Source organism: Chiloscyllium plagiosum, chromosome 7 (genome assembly GCF_004010195.1).
Source record: "Chiloscyllium plagiosum isolate BGI_BamShark_2017 chromosome 7, ASM401019v2, whole genome shotgun sequence".
Classification (NCBI taxonomy): domain Eukaryota; kingdom Metazoa; phylum Chordata; class Chondrichthyes; order Orectolobiformes; family Hemiscylliidae; genus Chiloscyllium; species Chiloscyllium plagiosum.
This window is the reverse complement of record NC_057716.1, coordinates 40,560,122-40,582,312: the sequence shown is the minus strand read 5'-3', so window position 1 is coordinate 40,582,312 and position 22,191 is coordinate 40,560,122.

The following is a 22,191-nucleotide window of genomic DNA, read 5'->3' as shown; positions in this document are numbered from 1 at the left end:
TGGGGGGAGGGGAAATGAGGAAATTGGTGAAATCCGAGTTCATCCCTTGTGGTTGGAGGGTTCCTAGGTGGAAGATGAGGCGTTCTTCCTCCAATCGTCGTTTTGTTGTGGTCTGACGATGGAGGAGTCCAAAGGCCTGCATATCCTTGGTGGAGTGGGAGGGGGGATTGAAATGTTGTGCTACAGGGTGGTTGGGTTGGTTGGTCCGGGTGTCCTAGAGGTGTTCTCTGAAACGCTCCGCAAGTAGCCGGCCTGTCTCCCCAATATAGAGGAGGCCACATCGGGTGCAGAGGATGCAATAGATGATGTGTGTGGAGGTGCAGGTGAATGTGGCGGATATGGAAGTTTCCTTTGGGGCTTTGGAGGGAGGTGAGGGGGGAGGTGTGGGCGCAAGTCTTTGCACCTCCGCGGTTGCAGGGGAAGGTGACGGGAGTGGAGGTTGGGTTGGTGGGGGGTGTGGATCTGACGAGGGAGTCACGGAGGGAGTTACCTAAGTGCAGCAGTATTTCAGGGTTTCTTGTGAAAGAGTTTAACCCTCTTCCTTCCACTCTCTGGCAATACACTTAGGGACTAAATTCTAGACATTTCTATCCCTCTTTAGGTTCCTGGAAACCCTGTAGCTAGGTAACAGCACATATTATTTCATGTGCATCCATATCCCAAGGATCATTAGCTGCCATTTCCACCACCTCCAGCGAGATGCCACCACCAGACACATAGTCCCCTCCCCTCCCTTGTCTGCCTTCCACAGAGACTGTTCCCTCTGAGACACCCTGGTCCATTCCTCCTACACTCCTAACACACCCCTACATCCACACGCCACCTTTCCCTGGAACTGCAGAAGGTCTAATACCTGTCCATTTACTTCCTGCCTCCTCAGTGTCCAAGGGCCCAAATATATCCTCCAGGTGAAGCAGCACTTTACCTGCATTTCATTCAATCTAGCCTACTGCATTCACTGCTCATAATGTGGGGTCTTCTATTTTGGGGAAACAAAGCATAGACCGGGTGACCAGTTCACAGAGCACCTATGTTCTGCCTGCAAAAAAGACCCTGAGCTTCCAATTGCCCGCCATTTTAACACATCACCGCATTCTCTGGCCAATGTCTCTGACTCAAGCTTGCTGCAGTGCTCCGGTGAAGCTCAGTGCAAGCTGGAAGAACAGCACCTCATTTTCTGCTTGGGAACTCTACAGCTTTCTGGATTCAACAGGTAGTTTAACAATTTTAGGACTTGAGGCACCTTCTGCCATGTCCTTACCGCAAACCTCACACACCAGGCTTTGTCATCATCTGATCTGCTATTACACACACTCATTGTTGGCCCTATAATCCCCAAAAGCTGCTATCCATTCTCCCAGTGGCTGGTTGTTATCCACTGCTTTATCAGCCGAACTCTCCTTCTCTCTCTTTAGGCTTTAACTCCACCTATCGTTTGCTCCTAATCCCTTCCCCCAACCGTATCGTCAGCATAAAAAACATTTTCCTTGCTACCATCAGTTCTGAAGAAGGGTCACTGAACCTGAAGGGTTAACTCTGATTTCTCTCTATAGATGCTGTCAGACCTGCTGAGATTTTCCAGAAATTTCTGTTTTGTTCCTGATTTCCAGCATCCTTAGTTCTTCTGGGTTTTTTCTCAGCAGAGGTAATTTCTTTTTTTAATTGCTCAACTCAAACCGAGCCCCACACCCCCCCAACTCAGCAGTTCAGATTTCATTAAAAATGTATCTAAGCAAACAGACTTCTGGGCTTCTTGGTAGCAAGGTGCCAAAACTAACTCAAAGAAATCTAAAACTATGACTTCCCCTTCTCAAAACACAAAAAACAAAATATAAACTACACTTAAAGTATTTCAGTGTTCCTGACAACAATGCAAGGAAACAAAATGGCTGGTATGGTTCCCATGAATCTCCACGGGATCGAAGCAAGTTATTACTTTCCAGATAGTAAAAGGAATCTTTGGAACACAGTAGGCCTTTCAGGCTGTCAGGTCTCCTCTCCCATCAGTTGAAACATGAATGATCTCCAGCTCTACACCTTATACATGCCTTTTTTGTAATATTGATTGCTATCTTTAGCTAGTAAAATCCTTATGATTTCAGACTTTAAGTTATCAGTTGACTCAGCATGCATTGATTTTTGGTGCAGTAATTTCAAATGTTGGTTTATTTTCGTGAAGAAGTGCTTTCTCCTTTCACATCGTGGTTATGATTTTAACACACTTGTGTTTGGAAATACGCTATCTGTCTTTACCTGATATCATTTTTAAACCCATTTAAAGACTCCCACTGCTTCCTGAACCCCCCAAAATACACCCTATGTTATATTAAAATATTATATTAAAGTCATTGAATTGGTACACACAGAAGGAGGCCATTGGGCTCATCTTCTCTGTCCTAACTCTCTTCATGAGCAATGCACCCTAGCACCCCCCAGCCCCCGCCTTTTTCACAATATTTCTAATCTTTAGGTTATCTAATTATGCTTTGACGGTCTCATAATTTAATTTCAAAGACCCAGCAACATTCAAGTGAATCTATGTTGTATCCACTCCAAAAGATTAATATACTGACATTATGCCTAAATCTGATTGCAGTATTCCAGATGAGGTGTGACTGAAGCTGAAACATTCATTTTTCCCATTTGTATTCCAACTGTATTTCTGATTAATTACCAGAATAGTTGATGACAGGGCTGCTGGGAGTTTAGTTCGCATGCATGTGGAACAGATGATGTATTGCTATTAATGTTGTTCACTGATTGGACTCATACACAGCAATAAGAATGATGGTTGTCGCTATTGGAGGTCAGACTAACCCCTCTGGAGTTCATCAGGACTAGGTATTTTCTAATCAACCTGTTCAGGGATGTTACAATACACATCTGGAATAGGTAGGACTATAACCCAGGCCTTCTGACTCAGAGGTAGAGACATTACCACTGAACCATGAAAGCCATACAGTTCCTCAGGGAAGTGTCCTAGGTTCAATTATATTCAGTAATTTCATCAATAACCTTCTCTCCATCATAAGGTTAGAAGTGGGGATGTTCACTGCTGGATTACACAATTTTCAACACTATCCTTAACTCTTCAGGTTTTGAAGCAATCCACGTCCCAATGAAGCAACATCCAGGTTTGGGCTAACAAATGGCAAGTACTATTCATGCCAAACAAGTGTTGGGCAATGACCATCTCCAACAAGCGAGCATCTAACCATTCCAAAGATTAATAGAACTGTAGAATTCAAAAGTATTACCATCATTGAATTCCCCACCATTAACATCCTGGCATTACTATTCATCAGAAACTGAACTGGATTAGGTACATAAACACAATAGCTACAAGAACAGGTCAGAGGCTAAAGATACTGCAGTGAGTAACTGACCTCCTGGCTCCCCAAAGCCTGTCCATCATGTGCAATGTGGAAGTCATGAGTGTGATGGAATACTCCCCATTTGCCTGGATAAATGCAGTGCCACAACTCACACAAAGCTTGACACTAAGACAAAGTAACCTGCTTGATTGGTAACACATCCACAAACATCAACTCCCTTCACCACTGATGCTCAGTAGCACCAGTGTGTCTATCTACAACATTCAGTGCAGAAATTCATTAAGGCTCCTTCGACAGCACCTTCCAAATCCACAAACTCTACCATCTAGAAGGACAAGGATAGCAGCCACATGGGAACGGCACCACTTGCAAGATTCCCTCTTAACCACTCACCACTCTGATTTGGAAAGAGAATCTTTGTTCTATCAGTGTTACTGAGTCAAAATCCTGGAACTCCCTGTCTTATAGCATTGCAGATCTACCTAAACCATATAGGTGACATCAGTTCCAGAAGGCGTTTTTTCTAGGGCAACTACAGACGTGCAATAAATGAAAGCAGATGCTGGAAATCTGAGATAAAAAACAGAAAGTATTGGAGAAACTCAATAAGTCTGACAGCAACTGTTGAGAGTGAAACAGAGTTAGCATTTTGAGTTCAGTATGACTTCTTCAAAACTACATTCTCAGTCTGAAGACAGATCCTTGGTTATTACTTTCTGGACTATGCCAAAGCAGCATTATCTTTTGCTTCTACTTTTATTACCAATACTTTGGAGTATGGAGACATCCTCCAAATGTACCTCAGTGAAAAGGATTAATACTTGCAAGTAAAGGCTTTCAGTGGTAGGAGGAGAAAATAAAGTAGTAGAATGAATCTCTTTGCCAACAGAGCCAAGAACAGTCCAATCAAACATTTTGTGTTGTATCGTTCTATGATTCTTTGGAGAGTTTGATTAAGCAGACACAATGTTAAAACTCCTAAACAATAGTGTTATATGCAGAAGCTGTGAAGTGTGTCAAATGGGTCTGTCTCTCAGCTGTCTAGCAGTCATTGCAGCTGCTTCTTGTTCTGGGCCTACAGCAGTATCAGTGGTATCATTATCAGGCTCTCTGGCATTACTACCATCAGCACTTTCCTGATTCTGAAGTCATGAAGCACATAAAATGTTACCACAGTTCACTGTGGACCTTAGTTGCAGATTTGGCTACAACAACAAACAGAGTTTCTCCAAAGCTTCCTGACTGATTTTCAGCCCTCTGACACAGAGCTCCTGGGACAGTTCTCAGAAAGTGCACCTGAGTCAATACATTGTGATGGATGAGTGAGATAATCTGGTTCTTCTCTGGCGATGCTTGTTAATAATATTTCTCTGTTGTTCCTCTTCCTCAAGCATGCAGATCAAATTTATTGGACTTGGTGTAATATCAGTAGTGGGGAAAAGACTAGAATCCATTGTAAAAGATTTGATAGCAACACACTTGGAAAATAGTGACAGGGTTGGACAGAATTAGCATGGATTTACAACAGTGAAGACAGGCTTGACAAGTCCACTGGAATTTTTATCCAGTGGAGTTGATAAGTGGGGGCCACTGAGGCCAGTGGTTTACTTGGACTTTGAGAAGATTTTGATAAGGTCCTGTGTTAGAGATAGCAGTAAAGAGCATGGGATTGAGGGTTGTGTACAGACAAAGATAACTGGTTGGCAGGCAGGAAATAAGGAATAGGAATAAACAAGTCATTTTCGGGTTGACAGCTAGTGACTAATGGGGTACCTCAAATATCGGACCTTGAACCCCAGCTATTTGCAATGTATATAATGATTTAGATGAGGAAACTAAATGTGATATCTCCACGTTTGCAGAGGACACAAAGCTGGGTGGTAGGGGGATGTGAGAGGAAGATGCAGAGATGTTTTACTGTGCTATGAAAGGCTGAGTGAATGACAAATGCATGGCAGATGAAGTATAATACAGATAAAGTTGAGTTATCCACTTTAGTAGCAAAAACAAAAAGGCAGTGTTTATCTGAAAGCCAGTAGTTTAGGAAGGGGAGAGTTGCAATGAGACCTGGGTGTCTCTATACATCAGTTGCTGAAAGTAAGCATGCATGTGCAGTAGATGATGAAGATGGCAAATGATCTGTTGGCCTTCGTAGCGAGAAGATTTGAATGCAGTTGCAGGAATGTCTTGCTGCAAATGTACAGGGCATTGATGAAACCACACCTGGTATACTGGGTGCAGTTTTGGTCTCCTTACCTGAGGAAGGATGCACTGACTATGGAGGAGTACAACAAAGGTTTACCACATGGATTCCAGAGATGGCAGGGCTGATGAATGAAGATAGACTGGATCAATAGGGACTATATTCACTGGAGTTTGGAAGAATGAGAAGGGAGAGTTTCATAGAAACATAAAATTCTAACAGGTCTAGGCAGGGTAAATGAAGGAAGGATGTTCCCAGTGACTGGGTAGACAGTTTAAGGATACTGGGAAGGCCATTTAGGATTGAGATGAGGAGAAATTTCTTCAACCAGATAGTGGTGAGCCTATTGAATTCTCTGCCAAAGAAAGTGGTTAAGACCAAAACATTAAATGGATCAAAGTGTATGAAAGTGTATCAAAGATGAGGGGAACAACGTACAGAGTTGGATGATCAGCCATGATCAAATTAAATGGCTGAGCAGGTCTGAAGGGCTGAATGGCCTATTTCTGCTACTAGTTTCTGTTTCTATGATTCACTTTCTGTAGCTCTCACAACCTAGTTCAGTTAATATTTTGAAGTATGTTCCAAGTATAATGCTGAACGCAATGGAAGGTTGAGCATGATGCAATTCAGATGATCAATGCCAAAAACAACATATTGCATTTATATAACACTTTGCATAGAAACATTTCCAAGGTGATCACACAAAAAAGGATGTCAAGAGAAAAGAGCTACTAGGAGGGGTGCAATAAGACAGAGGAATTTGTTCCCAATCATGGAACTTGAGTGGTTGCAATCATAACCATCAAATGTGGAGTGAAGTTGAAAATTCACAAGAATGCAGTTTAAGGAAAGCAGAGTTTCAGAGGTGTATGTGTGTGAGTGAGTGAGTGAGAAAGAGAGTCAATGAAGATGTAGAATTGAATTAATTTTATTATATTTGTTCTTGGGATGTCAACACCATTGTAAAAAATAACAGTTATTGTCCATCCTTAATCATACTTGAGAAGATGGTGATCAGCTGCTTTCTGGAATCACTGCAGTCTGTTTGGTAAAGGTGATCCCATAGTGTGGTTAAGCAGGCAGTTCTGGGATTCTGATCCAGTTATAAAGGAAGATGGGATATATATTTCCAAGTCAGGTTGATGTGTAAGTTGAAAGGCAGATTGCAAATGTTGGGTTCCTGTGTGCTTGCTCCCTTTGGATGTCACACGATAGGAAAGTCTTGCTGAAGTAGCCTTGGTGAGTGCTGCAGTGAATCATGTAGATGACACACACTAAACACAAAGAACACTAATGATGGAGAGAGTGAATGTTTAAGAATGTTTAAAGTTGTGGATGGGGTGCCAATTAATTGGTCTGCTCTATCTTGGATGATGACCTGCTTCTTGAGTGATGTTGAAGCTACACTCCTCCAAGCAAGCAGAAAATATTCCATCATATTCTTGAACCTCATAGATAATGGGAAGGTTTTGGGACGGGAGAAGGTGATTCACTTGCTACAGAAATCCTAGCTGTTGATTTTACATTGACATCCTTTTCTCCCTGGGGATTCTGACAACTCTTGCACAATTATCATTAAATCAGGGTCAGTACTTGTCAGAACAGTTAGTACATGGATATTGTCTCCCTCCCTTGAGTACAATCTACGTCCTTGCTACCCTCATGGCTTCGTCCAAGTGGGTGTTAAATACGGAAGAACATTGATGCAGTGTGTGAGGTAGGCAGGAAGTGGTAATCAGCAAGAGAGTGTAGGAAAAGAGAAAGACAAAGCACAGGTACATAACACAATGATATTAGTTTTAAATTACAGGGCTTGAGAGGCCTAGAGAAAGTGTACTTTGACTAGACAATGCTGGTAGGTATTTAGTTTAAGTTAGGAAAAGACATCAAAACTTTGGATCAACTACTGGTAGGCAATGTGAAATGGTTAGTTCCAGAAGTTCTAAAACCATGACTTAGAATTTTGGCCACAGAGGGCCAAGACAATTTGTTGATAGGTAATATCATTGAGGTGGAAGAATGCTGCTTTTAGAATAGTTGCAATATGACATTGAACATGCAGGCTGGGGTGAAATTGGATATTAATGTTGTAAGCAATCTGGATCAACCTGAGACAGTGGCCAGGGAAGAGATCGCATCAGCGGCAGAGTTTGCGGTCAGGGTCAAAGACAATAACTTCAGTCTTTCTAATGTTTAACTTTAGGAAATTGAGTTCATCAAAGGCTGGTGTTAGACAAATAATTGGAAGGACTGAAGCATTGGACTGCTGAATGGAGATAATAGGGAGAATAGTGAGTAAACATCCTCTGAACAAATGCATCAAAAACGTAACAATTAAGCTAGAATTGGAGAAATTTGAGCTGTATTATTTTACCAGACTGACATTTAACTTAAGAATCTTAAGTTTTTTATAATTACTTACAGATAGGATTTAGAAAGGTTGAGAATTAGAATTTTTGCTTCTTTTTTCCATAAGTAAATATTGAATTGCAGAGGATGAGAACATTATAAAGAGATGTTGTGAAATACATTAGAAAACAATCTAATTTATAGTTTATGTAAAGATGATTCTGTATGATTTACTGTCCAATCTATAAAATAATCATAAAATGTCTTTAATCCATATAATAAAATTCTAACTCCAGACTGTATGCTTCAGTCAGATTCTTGGAGATTATCAAAAACTTCCACCTATTTCATGTCAAATCCTAATCTGTATAATTCATTACAGTTTGATTTGTTTGCTGCCAAATTACCTGATAATACAAAATTTGTTTTGTTTCCTACGCTGTTTCCCTGTAAATACCAAGTTCTTTGCAAAAACATATCTACCAAAATTAAGTATTAGACTTTCACATATGAAAATAAATCAATTGCTCACGATGTAAAATGAATTACTTTTATGTTGCAGTGAAAACGCTTCTGTAGCTATTCAATATTGTACAAATATATAAAGCATGGTGATGAATAAGCAGTTAATCGGTTTGATTGTGACATTGTCTGAATGAGAACTGGTAATCAGTTCAAACTAAATCATACCTAAATCCCTGATTTCATATGCCAAACCTACTGAGAAATTACTTATAAAAATTATTAGTTTTGATGTCAACAATTCCTTTGCGATTACAAAGTTTAATAAATACTTTTAACATAATTTAAATCCATATTTGATCAATTCACAAAGAATCATAAAGTACAGATATATAAGATTTTGGAATCCAGCTCTGCATAGAAGCCTGTTTAATCCTGAAATAGAGATTCCACACAGCATCCACGACCTTACCAAGTCTACATATGACCACCTCCAAAATATCGCCTGCCTCTGCCCATGCCTCAACCCTTGTGATAATGAAATCTTCACCCATGCCTTTACTCCTTCCTGACTGGACTATTTGCATGTCCTGGGATGACCTCAAACCAAGCAGCCTCAATACATTCGAATTCTTCCAAATCTGTGACCTGACTTCACAAGAAGGGCTATCAGGAAAGGGACCTGGATGTTGGTGTTTCACTGAAATGTCGAGGTGGAGGCTGGGACTCACGGGCTGAAAAGTGTTCACTGTCACCTTCCATTGTGCTGGAATATGGAAGTGTGCAATGGGAAAGAGAATGGCTGTGACCACACCTGGAGTAGGCTGAGTATGACATTGCATACAGATCCATGCACTGCACAGGACACAGACCTAATCCCTGGTGATCCGAATGCACTGGTTCCATTTATGCCATCCCTACCCCTGCCCCAGGCATCACTGACCAACTCATTCACACTAACACTTTTGGACACACAGGTCTGGGGACATAAAAGGGGTGTTGTAGGATGATGGGCAATGGTGTCTTGCTTCCACATGCTGCAGCAGCTTCAACATATAAAATACTTCATGATACATACGGCTGGCACAGTGGCTCAGTGGTTAGCACTGCTGAATCACAGTGCCAGGGACCGTCTCTCTGGATTTTGCACATTCTCCCGTGTCTCTGTGAATTTCCTCTGGGTGCTCTGGTTTCCTTCACAGTCCAAAGATGTGCAGGTTGAGTGGATTGGCCATGCTAAATTGCTCATAGTGTCCAAAGGTGCGCAGGCTGGCTGGATTAGCTGTGGGAAATACAGGGAAAAAAGGTAGGGGGTTGGTCTGGATGCGATGCTCTTTGGAGAGTTGATGAGGACTTGATGGGCCGAATGGCCTGCTTCTACACTGTAGGGAGTCTGTGAGTCTATGATTACATCCAGAGTGACTATGAAGTCAGGCATCATGCTAACACAGTTACATTCAGGGCTACAGAGATAGAGACAAGCAACCAGAAATAAGGGAAAAATAGGGCAATTTATACCAAGTATAAATTTCCTCTTCCTCTCCCCCACCCCAGTATATATTAGTGTAGATTCTAACTCTGCAGCTGACCCAGTGCCTCTCCGGCAGACCCAGTGGGTGCTGGACCTGGTTCTCCATAGCAGTGTCCAACGTCCCAGTGGAGGTCGGCAGCCAGATACCAGGATTCGCTGCACTGCTGCAGTCTCTGGGCAACAAGGGCCATTATGTTCCATGTCACTGTCTGCTGCTGCTGCCATTGTTCCTCCTATGCATGAGGGTGATGTCTCTGACACCACAGGGTCCTGTCCAGCCCGGGGCTGCGCTGGTGCCTGATTTCCTTCAGTTCTCTGCGTGCCAGTGACCTGTGGAGATTCTTCCTTGATCAGCTGAGAGGAGCTCACCAGAAAGTCCTTCAGAACTTTCAAATATAATGTTGCTCCCCACCGCCCCTGCCCTTATCCCCCGCAGTGTCGATATATGAGCTGGTGAGTGACCTTGGCAATGTTTCCACTGAGGCCTCCATACTCTCACCTCCGGAGGTTGAGAACTTGTGTTCTAGCAGAGCCGGCCATTTTACCCCAGGCATGGTGGAGATGCTGGCAGTTCCTGGAAGAGAAAAGATAGAAGACGAAGCAGCAGGTGGTTAGATGTGGTGTGCAATGGATTACCCTAACTGCAGGGTTACTGTGAGAACTGTGGTGGAATGACAAATGGTACTTACTCAGTTCGCGGGACATGAATGTTTTGGCATTCCCTGTGGGAATGGCCCCAGATTCTTTCAGCAAAAGCCAGGATTCTCTCCTCATAGGGGTTGAGGAGTCAAATGTCAGGCACCTCTCCACCCATCTGGGCCCTCTCCACCCTATAGTGGGCTGTCTTCTCTTGTAATGAGAGAGGGGAAGGGATTGAATGAAGTAAAAGTGGTTGGCACAGCACTTAGTGCCAGTGCAGGAAGTCACGAGGTGGTTGGTTGCTTTGAAGGAATGAGTAGGCTGTGGCAGAGGGCAAGTAGGATTTGTATGTGGGAGCTTGGGCTGGGATGAAAACGAGTGGGGAAGGTGGTGCAGACAGCAGTGGGATGGTAGAGAATGAATGTTGGTGGGAAGTGGGTGCAGGAGTCGTGATAGAGTGAGCAGGTCATAACAGAGAGAATAGAATAGAATAGCAATTGATTGTCATACATATTTCTACAAAATAAATTGAAAAGCTTTAAGGAACCATGCCACGGCACCCAAGTCATCAATAAGAAGAAAAAATAAATAAAAGTTCATCACAATTCAATGAACAGTTCCTGGGTTTGGGGTATGCTGGCAAATCGGACTAGATCTCCACACTGGGGCTAGGCCTCTACTCCGGGGAAAACGGGAGGACTGCAGATGCTGGAGATCAGAGTCAAGAGTGTGGTGCTGGAAAAGCACAGCCGGTTCCAGGATGGAGATCTAGTCCCAATGTAGAGGTCTAGTCCTGGCTTGGAGGTTTACCTAAAGCAACTCAGCTACCTTCCCCCCCCCCCCCCCCCCCCAGCCCCAGCCCCTATCCCATTTATCTCTCAGACCCCTTGGCCCACAAGCCTCATTCCTTATGAAAGACTTATCCCGAAACATCGATTCTCCTGCTCTTCAGATGCTGCCTGACAGGCTGTGCTTTTCCAGCACCACACTCTCGACTTCACTCCGGGACTAGACCTTCATGTTGGCACTAGACCCCCACACTGGGGCTAGACCTCCACAATGGAGCTAGACCTCCAAGCTGGGACTAGACCTCCACACCGGGGCTAGACCTCCACACCGGGGCTAGACCTCCACTCTGGGACTAAGTCTCCAATCCAGGATGAGACCTCCGTGTTGGGATTAGATCTCCATGCTGGGCTGCTGTAATACTCAGAAGCAGCAAAGAAGACTTCCATGACAGGATGAGACCTCCTTGCTGGGACAAGTACGCTACTCCAGGCCGAGACTGCTCTTCATAGACAAAGCTGCCACACAGGGAAACCGCCCAGCCAGACCCCAGGCCTATGCCGCCATCCTGGGCCACTAGAAAACACCTCATTGCAGGGCCTAGGCTGGGAGAAGCCTTCCATTGAAGTCATTAAAAAAGTCATTAAAAGGTACCATAATGAATTGGAAACATTAAAAAAAGCATAGAAATCAAATAAAAAAGTAAAACAGACAGAGTAGACAAACACCAGGCTCCTGGGCTGAGGAGTTCACAAATTGCACTGCTGCTTTGCGGCCATCTTGGATAGAGAGTGGCACTTACCATGGTGGAGTGGAAATGGTCTTGACCTTCTTTAACGCTTATGGTCATTCCTCCACAACATTGAGACGGCAGTCACCTGACTGGGAAGACGACTCCTTTCCTTTGCACAATCTTCTTGACCAGGCCCTCCAGATCCCAGTCCGAGAATCATAGTGCCATCTTCACCTTTTCCAACAATGTCCAACTCTGTCCTCAACTGAGCAGGGCAGCTTCAGAATGCCAGTGCCCGTCCACATATGGGGTGGGTACCAGGGATCCAGTCTTTTTGCGGGTTATCCTAGGAACGGTGCATGGTAAGTTGGGGATAGAATTAGACATTAAGTACACCATTGGGATGGAGTAGGTAGTTAATGGGGTGCATTTGGTAGTATGCATTGAGAAATCTCACTGGTCCTCAGGGCTGAAATCCCTCCAAAAGGCGCAATTCAACTCACACTTAGCCAAAAATATGTAACATTCAGCCGAGAGTCATTAATAAACTTTCCAAAATGTGGTATTTGTTGTTTACTTAATTTTTTCCCTACATTTTCTAAACACAAATTCAGTTCATTGAAATCAGTGAAGTGTTTCAAATAGCCATTACACTCGGGACATTTGTTAGCTAAAGCAATTCCTTAATGTGCAGCCTCTACCAACAAGGGAGAACACAAACAGCAATATCATGGGAATATCGTTACCTACAAGTTGCATCATCTGTGCAGAGAGAAGCAGAGTTAGCATTTCAGATTAATAATCTTTCATTGGAACCGTTCTGCCATGCTGAAAATGACCAGAATTTTATGACTTTAGATAGATTTCCAGCATTCATTGCATTTTGCTTTTGTATTATTGACAAATTCAAATCTAAGATGCACATCCTATCAAATTTGACAGTTATCACAACCCCTGATCCTAATTATCACAATCATCATTAGACTAAAGTCCCAGCAGGACTAGTATCAAGGAGGTTGAGAGAATGATTGGGAGGGAGTACAACAGAACAGTAGGCAATTTTTGTATCTACTGCATTGGTTAAAATTTGAAACATGGTAATGATTGGCCCAAAATAACACATATCAATGAAGCACTTACTTAATCTTTGAATCTCTACAGTGTGGAAGCAAGCCATTTAGCTAACTGAGTCCACACTCTCCCTCCAAAGAGCATCCCACCCAGATCCAGCCCCCACCCTATCCCCACAACCCTGTATTTGCTGAGGCTAACCCCACCTCGCCTGTACATCCCTGGACACAATGGCAATTTATAAAGGCCAATACACCATGATGTGGGCATTGCTGGCTCAACAAACATTTATGGCTCATCTCTATTTGCCACTGAGAAGGCAAGCTGCCTTCTTAAACTGATGGAATCTATATGCTGTGGGTAGACCTGCAATGCCATAAGGGAGGAAGTTTCAGGACTTTGACCCAAAGACACTGGAGGAACAACAACACGTTTCCAAGTCTAGAATGTGAGTGGCTTGGAGTGGAATCTGTCGGTAGTGATGTTCTCATGTATCTGCTGCCTTTGTCGTTCCAGGTAGCAGTGGTTACAGGTTTGAAAGATGATGTCCAAGGAGAATTTGTGAATTTCTGCAATGTATCTTGTAGATGGTACACACTGCTGCTACTAAACATCTGTGGTGAAGGAAGTGAATGTTTGTGGATATGATGCCTACCAAGTAGGTTGCTTTGTCCTCGGTGGTGACAAGCTTCTTGAGCATTGTTGGAGCTACGCCGGCGCTGTGAGGCAGCAGTGCTAACCACTGTGCCACCGTGCCGCCTAAACATTGTTGGAGCTACGCCCATCCAGGCAAGAGGGGAACATTCCGTCACATTCCTGACATGCATCTTGAAGATGATTGACAGGCTTTAGGGAGTCAGGAGGTGATGTACTCATTGCAGGATTCCAAGCCTCTGACTTGCTCTTGTAGCCAATGTGACTATAATGTTGGCCCAGTTCAATTTCTAGTTAATGATAATCCACAGAATGCTGATGGTGGAGGAATCGGTAATGGTGATGCTGCTGAAGGTCAAGGGATGAAGAATAGATTCTATTGTGTTGGAGATGGTCACTGACTGGCAGTTGTATAGCACAAAAGTCAATTGTCACTCGTCAGCTTAAACCTGGATACTGTCCTCATTGTTGCATTTGAATGTGGACTGTATCACTATCTGAGGAGGTGTTAATATTGTGTAATCAACAGTGAACATCCTCATTTCTGACCCAATTATACAACATTGAACATAAAACATTACAGCGCAGTATGGACCCTTCAGCCCTCAATGTTGTGCTGACCTGTGGAACCAATATGAAGCCCATCTAAACTACACTATTCCAATCTTGTCCATATGCCTATCCAATGACCACTTAAATGACCTTAAAGTTGGTGACTCTACTACTGTCGCAGGCAGTGCATTCCATGCACCTACTACTCTTTGAGTGAAGAAACTATCTCTGACAACTGTCCTATGTCTATCACCCTTCAATTTAAAGCTATGTTCCCTCGTGCTAGCCATCGTCATCCAAGGAAAAAGGCTCTCACTGTCCAATCTATCTAACCCTCTGATTATCTTACATGTCTCAATTAAGTCATCTCTCAGCTTTCAGCTCTCTAATGAAAACAGCCTAAAGTCCCTCAGCCTTTCCTCGTAAGACCTTCCCTCCATACCAGACAACATCCTAGTAAATCTCCTCTGCATCCTTTCCAAAGCTTCCACAACCTTCCTATAATGCGGTGACCTGAACTGTATGCAATACTCTAAATGTGGCCGCACCAGTGTTTTGTACAGCTTCAGCTTGATCTCATGGTTCTGAAACTCAATCCCTCTACCAATAAAAGCTAACACACCGTGTGCCTTCTTCATAGCCCTTTCAACCTGGGTGACAACTTTCAAGGATCTATGTGCTTGGACACCGAGATCTCTCTGCTCATCTTCAGTACCATTAGCCCAGTACTCTGCATTCCTGTTACTTCTTCCGAAGTGCATCACCTCACACTTTTCCACATCAAACTCCATTTGCCACCACTCAGCCCAGCTCTGTAGCTTATCTATGCCTGTCTGTAACCTACAATATCCTTCAGCACTACCCACAACTCTACTGACCTTAGTGTCATACACAAATATACCAATCCATCCTTCTATTCCCTCATCCAGGTCATTTATAAAAATGACAAACAACAGTGGACCCAAACAGATCCTTGTTGTAACCCACTAGTAACTGAACTCCAGAATGAATATTTCCCATCAACCACCACCCTCTGTCTTCTTTTAGCTAGCCAATTTCTGATCCAAACCGCTAAATCCTCCTCAATCCCATGCCTCCATATTTTGTGCAATAGCCTACTGTGGGGAATCTTATCAATACCTTACTGAAGTCCATATATGTCATATCAACTGCTCTATTCTTATTCACCTGTTTGGTCACCTTCTCAAGGAACTCAATAAAGGTTTGTGAGGCACAACCTATCCTTCACAAAACCATGTCAACTATCCCTAATTAACATATTCCTCTCTAGATGATTATAAATCCTATCTCTTATAACCTTTCCAACATTTTACCCACAACTGAAGTAAGGCTCACAGGTCTATAATTTCCAAGGTTGTCTCTACTCTCCTTGAACAAGGGAACAACATTCGCTATCCTCCAGTCTTCTGGCACTATTCCTGTAGACAATGACGACATAAAAATCAAAGCCAAAGGCTTGGCAATCTCCTCCCTGGCTTCCCTGAGAATCTTAGAATAAATCCCAACCAGCCCAGGGAACTTACCTATTTTTACACTTTCCAGTTTCCTCCTCCTTGTGAACCTCAATCCCATCTAATCTAGTAGCCTGTATCTCAGTATTCCCCTCAACCATATTGTCTTTTTCTAGTGTAAATACTGACAAATAATATTCATTAAGCACTTTCCCTATCTCCTTTGACTCCACACACAACTTCCCACTACTATGCTTGATTGGTTCTAATCTTACTCTCATCATTCCTGATATACCTATAGAAAGCCTTACAGTTTTCCTTGATCCTATCCGCCAACGACTTTTCATGTCCCCTCCTGGCTCTTCTTAGCTCTCATTTTAGGGCTTTCCTGGCTAACTTGTAACTCTCAAGTGCCCTAACTGAACCATCACATCTCATCTTAACGTGTGGGACAGAATGGTGGGTAGGGTGGCACAGTAGCTCAGTGGTTAGCACTGCTGCCTCACAGCGTCAGGGACCCAGGTTTGATTCCAGTTGTGGGCAACTGTCTGTGTGTAGTTTGCACATTCTCCCCTTATCTGTGTGGGTTTCCTTCAGGTGCTCTGGTTTCATCCCATAATCTAAAGATGTGCAGGTCAGGTGAATTGGCCACGCTAAATTGACCACAGTGTTAGGTGCATTAGTCAGGGATAAAAATGTAGGGGGATGGGTCTGGGTGGGTTACCCATCGGAGGGTCGGTGTGGACTTGTTGGGCTGAGGGGCCTGTTTCCCTACTGTAGGGAATCTAATCTAAAAAATAAGTTTTCTTCTTCCTCTTGGCAAGAGATTCAACTCCCGCGCTCAACAACTTCCTCCTTGCCTGACCGGTACATACTTTTCAAGGACCCGCAGTAGCTGGGTCTTACCCCCAGCTATAACTCTTGCCCTGTGGTATATATCTATCCCTTTCCATCACTAAAGGAAACATAACCAAATTGTGGTCACTATCAGCCAAGTGCTCACCTACCTCCAAATCCAGCAACTGACCAGGTTCATTACCCAGTACCAAATCTAATGTGGCCTACACACATTGGACAAAAACTGACCCATCTAAAGTACTCAAACTACAGTATTCCCAGTCAATATTTGGAAAGTTAAAGACCCTGTCATTCTCACTCCTATCGAGGATTATCTTTGCTATCCTATCCTCGACATCTCTGGAACTTTTTGGAGGCCAATAGGGTAACCTCTCTTTTCTTGTTTCTAATCTCAGTCTATACTACCTCAGTAGATGAGTCCTCAAACGTCCTTTCTACAACCATAATACTATCCTTGACCAACAGTGCCACATCACCTCCTCTTTTACCATTTTCTCTGTTCTTACTGAAATATCCAAATCATAGAACCTGCAACAATCATTCCTGTCCCTCCTCTAGCCATGTCTCCGAAATGGCCACAACATCGAAGTGCCAGGTACCAACCCATACTGCAAGTTCACCCATCTTATTCCAGATACTCCTGGCGTTGAAGTACACACACTTTAAACCAACTTCTTGCTTGTCGGTGCCTTCTTGTGGTCTTAAAATCTTAGTTCTGACTTCACTACTCTCACCTTCCTGTATACTTGAACTACAATTTCGGTTCCTATTCCCCTGCTGAATTTGTTTAAACCCACCTGAAGAGCATTTACAAATCTCCCCCCCCATATTATTGATACCACTCTGGTTCAGGTGAAGACCTGTTTGTAGTGGTCCCATCTACCCCAGAAAACGCCCCAATTATCCAGGAATCCAAAACCCTCCCTCCTGCACCATCCCTGTAGCCACGTGTTCAACTCCTCTCGCTCCCTATTCCTCACCTTGCTAGCATGAGTCAAGGGCAACAAACCAGAGATAACAACTCTAGCTCTAAGCTTCCAGCCTAGCTCCCTGAATTTCTGCCTTAAATCCCCATGTGTTTTCCTACCTATATCGTTGGTGCCTATGTGGATCACGACTTGGAGCTGCTCCCCCTCTCCTTCAAGGATCCTGAAAACACGATCAGAGAGGTAACGAACCCTGGCACCTGGGAGGCTACATACCAACTGTGAGTCTCTTTCATTCCCACAGAACCTCCTATCTATCCCCCTAACTATGGAGTCGCCAATGACTAATGCTCTGCTCCTCTTCACCCTTCCCTTCCAAGCAACAGGGACAGACTCTGTGCCAGAGATCTGTACCCCATGGCTTATCCCTGGTAAGTTTTCCCCCCCCCAACAGTATCCAAAATGGTATATGTGTTGTTCAGGGGAATGGCCACAGAGGATCCCTGCACTGCCTGCCAGTTCCCTTCTGTCTCCTGACGGTAATCATCTACTTCTTCTTTTAACTGAGGTGTGACTATCTTCCTGTAACCCCTCTCAATAAGCCTCTCCACCTCCCAAATGGTCTGAAGTTCATCCAGCTCCGGTTCCCTAATGAGGTTTTTAAGGAGCTGGAGTTGGGTGCACTTCCCACAGATACAGTCAGCAGGGACTCTACTGGTGATGCTTACCTCCCCTATTCTGCCGGAGGAACATTCAACTGCCCTAACCTCCATTCCCACTCTTCTAAATTCCCAAAGAGACTACTGAAAAACTGAAAAAAAGAAACCAGTCACCTTATCAATTGGTGCACAAAACCTTTTTCTTGGTTCAAGGAGGAGGACGGTGGGAGACACTACCGTTTGTGTTTCGGGTAAAGCAACCACCCAAACATAAAACCTCACTCACCCAACAGTCCTATGTCTGCTCCTGCTCATTGTCCGCTCTGCCTATACACGAGGTAAGCTTTTATATCTTTTATAATTTACTTTCCTGTCGGGCGTCTGGTCCTCACTGTTGCTCCTCCCACTCCAACTGCCGCAGAAAAAAGAAATGAAGAAGGCTTATGGAGGAAGGGTCATCAATGAAGCAGCTGAAGATGGTTGAGCCCAGAAGATTACTCAACAATCTTCCTATGTGCCAGGCATGACTCCAACCAGACAGTTTCCCCCGATTCCCATTGACTCCAGTTTTGCTTGGGCTCCTTTTTGCCACACTGTATCAAAAGTATCCCTGCTGTCGGGGCAGTCACTTTTACCTCACCTCTGGAATTCAGCTTTTTTATCTATGATTGAACCAAGGCTGAATGAAGTCAGGAGCTGAGTGGCCCTGGTAGAACCCAAACTGGGCGTCACTGAGTAGATTATTTTGAGCAGGGGCTGCTTGATGACACCTGCCATCACTTTACTGACAGGAGACTGATAGGGCAGGAAATTGCTAGGTTGGATTTGTCTTGTTTTTTTAATGTCATACCAAAACAATTTTCCACATTGTCAGTAGATGCCAGTGTGTAACTGTACTGGAACAGCTTGGCTAGGGAAATAGCATGGCTTCAGTACTATTGCTCAAGTGTTGTCACAGCCTATGCAATAGTCAATGCTTCCCAACCATTTCTCGATATCACATGGAGTGAAACAAATTGGCATGTGTGATTCTGAGAATCCATTCAGCACTTCTGTTTGAAGGTCACTGACAATGATTCAGCCTTATCTTTTGCACTGATGTGCTCGGCTCCTGCATTATTGAAGATAGGGATATTTGTGGAGCCTCTTCCTCCAGTGAGTTGTTTAATTGTCCACCACCATTCACGACTGATGTGGCAGGATTGCTGGGCTGAGATCTGATTTGTTGTGGGATTGCTTAGCTCTGTCTATCACTTGCTGCTTATCCAGTTAGCATACAAGTTGTCCTGTTTGGTAGCTTCACCAGGTTGATACCGCATTTTTAGGTATGCCTGTGCTGCTCCTGGCATGCCCTCTTGCAATCTCTGTTGAACAAGGGTTGATTTTTCTTTAAAAGTTTCTTAGTTCTTTGTTTTTTGATCCCTTGGTTTGATGGTAATGGTTGAGGTGGATATACAGATTTTGTTGGATTACACCTCAGCTGCTGCTGATGGCTTCGAATAGTTCATATCTGCCCAATCTTGAGTTGCTAGGCCTTTCAAAGTCTATCTTGTTTAGCTTGGCGATCGTGTCACACAAAATGATGGAAGGCATTCTCAGTGTGAAGTTGGGACTTTGTCTCTGTGCATTGGTCACTCTTGCTAACATTGTTGTCGACAAATGTGCCAGTGGCAGGCAATTTGATAAAGAGATCAAACATATTTTGCTTCTTGGTGGTTCCCTTACACTTGATGCAGACTCAGTCTGGTAATAATTAACAGAAGGCTTCCTTGCTGATGTTTGACATGTTGCTATGAGACTTCATGGGGGTTGGTATCAATGTCGAGAACTTTTGACTCTTTAACACTCTATCACCATATCAGTTGAGGCAAAACATACCAAAGGTGAAAATGTTGTCTTGGACATTATATATTCCATAAATATGATATGTCAGAGAAGGATGGTAATTTTCCTTTCCTAAAGGACATTAGTGACCAGGTGGGTTTTTATAACAGTCAACAATTGTTTACCATAAGTCGACGTGGTCATCATTAGACTTTTATTTTGAAATTTTTATTAAATTCATGTTTTACTGTATTGGAATAAGAAACTCAGTCCCCAGAACACTACCTCAGGCTCTGGATTACTTGTGCTGTGAGAACAACACAAGGCCATTTCTTTCCAACTGTCTTACTGCTCATTACCAGGTCTAATATAATCTACCTTTGGTTTGCTTGAGAACATACTACTCTAAGAAATTGTCCCCAAAACACTATGAATTCATTCAGGCTATCCTTGTCTATGTATTTCATCCAATTGATATGTCGATTATAATCACCAATATTTACTGGTGTACTTTTCCGTCCACCCTCTATTATTTTTACCCAGATACACTGCTCTATAGTGTAGTTGCTATTGGGATCCAATAAACCACTCCAACAAATGACTTTTTCCTTTTACTATTTCTTATCTCTATCCAAACTGGTTCTATATCCGGATCCTCAGAATTAAGGTCATCTCTCTTTATTGTACTACCATCACCATTAATTCCATTGTTTCTTCGGTTTCTGTCATTCCTAAATGTCCTATACTTTTGAATATTATATCTACCTCAAATACATATTTATTTCTATTTGCGCTGCCAATACATTAATTTTGCTACAAATGCTACAGCATTCAAATACAAAGCCTATATTTCTGTCTTTTTATTATTCGTCTGATCTTGTGATATCGATTGTGATTTCCAATTTACTGTTTCTCTCTTATACTAATACACACTGCCCCTTCTTATCATGTTCCAAGCACAATTTCACTTATTATTTCCTTGTTCTAATGCTTTATTTTTTAGATTTCATTTATAGTATCTTCCTAAGCTTGGTCCCTCACTCACAGTATTTAGTTTAAAGCCCTCTATAGTTGTATGGCTCACAAGAAGACAAGTCCCATGCACAGTATGGGTGAAGACTATCCCAACAGTAGGGGTAAAGACTAGCCCAAAAGTATGGGTGAAGACTATCCCAACAATATGGGTGAATACTATCCCAATAGTACCGGTGAAGATTATCCCAACAATATGGGTGAAGACTATCCAAAGAGTATGGGTGAAGATTATCCCAACAGTTCGGGTGAAGACTATCCCAAGAGTATGGGTGAAGATTATCCCAACAGTTCGGGTGAAGACTATCCCAACAGTATGGGTGAAGATTATCTCAACAGTACGGGTGAAGACTATCCCAACAGTACAGGTGAAGACTATCCCAACAGTACAGGTGAAGACTATCCCAACAGTATGGGTGAAGACAATCCCAACAGTATGGGTGAAGACTATCCCAACAGTACGGGTGAAGACTATCCCAACACTATGGGTGAAGACTATCCCAACAATACGGGTGAAGATTATCCCAACAGTAGGGGTGAAGACTATCCCAACAATATGGGTGAAGACGATCCCAACAGTACGGGTGAAGATTATCCCAACAGTAGGGGTGAAGACTATACAAACAGTACAGGTGAAGACTATCCCAACTGTACAGGTGAAAACTATCCCAACATTATGGGTGAAGACTATCCCAACAGTACAGGTGAAGATTATCCCAACAGTACGGGTGAAAATTTTCTCAACAGTATGAGTGAAGACTATCCCAACAGTACGGGTGAAGACTATCCCACAGTATGGGTGACGACTATCCCAACAGTATGGGTGAAGATTATCCCAACAGTATGGGTGAAGACTATCCCAACAGTAAGGGTGAGGACTATATCAAAAGTACGGTGAAGACTATCCCAACAGTATGGGTGAAGAATATCCCAACAGGATGGGTGAAGACTATCCCAACAGTATGCGTGGAGACTATCCCATCTGTACGGGTGAAGATTATCTCAACAGTACGGGTGAAGACTATCCCAACAGTACGGGTGAAGATTATCCCATGAGTATGGGTGAAGATTATCCCAACAGTACGGGTGAAGATTATCCCAA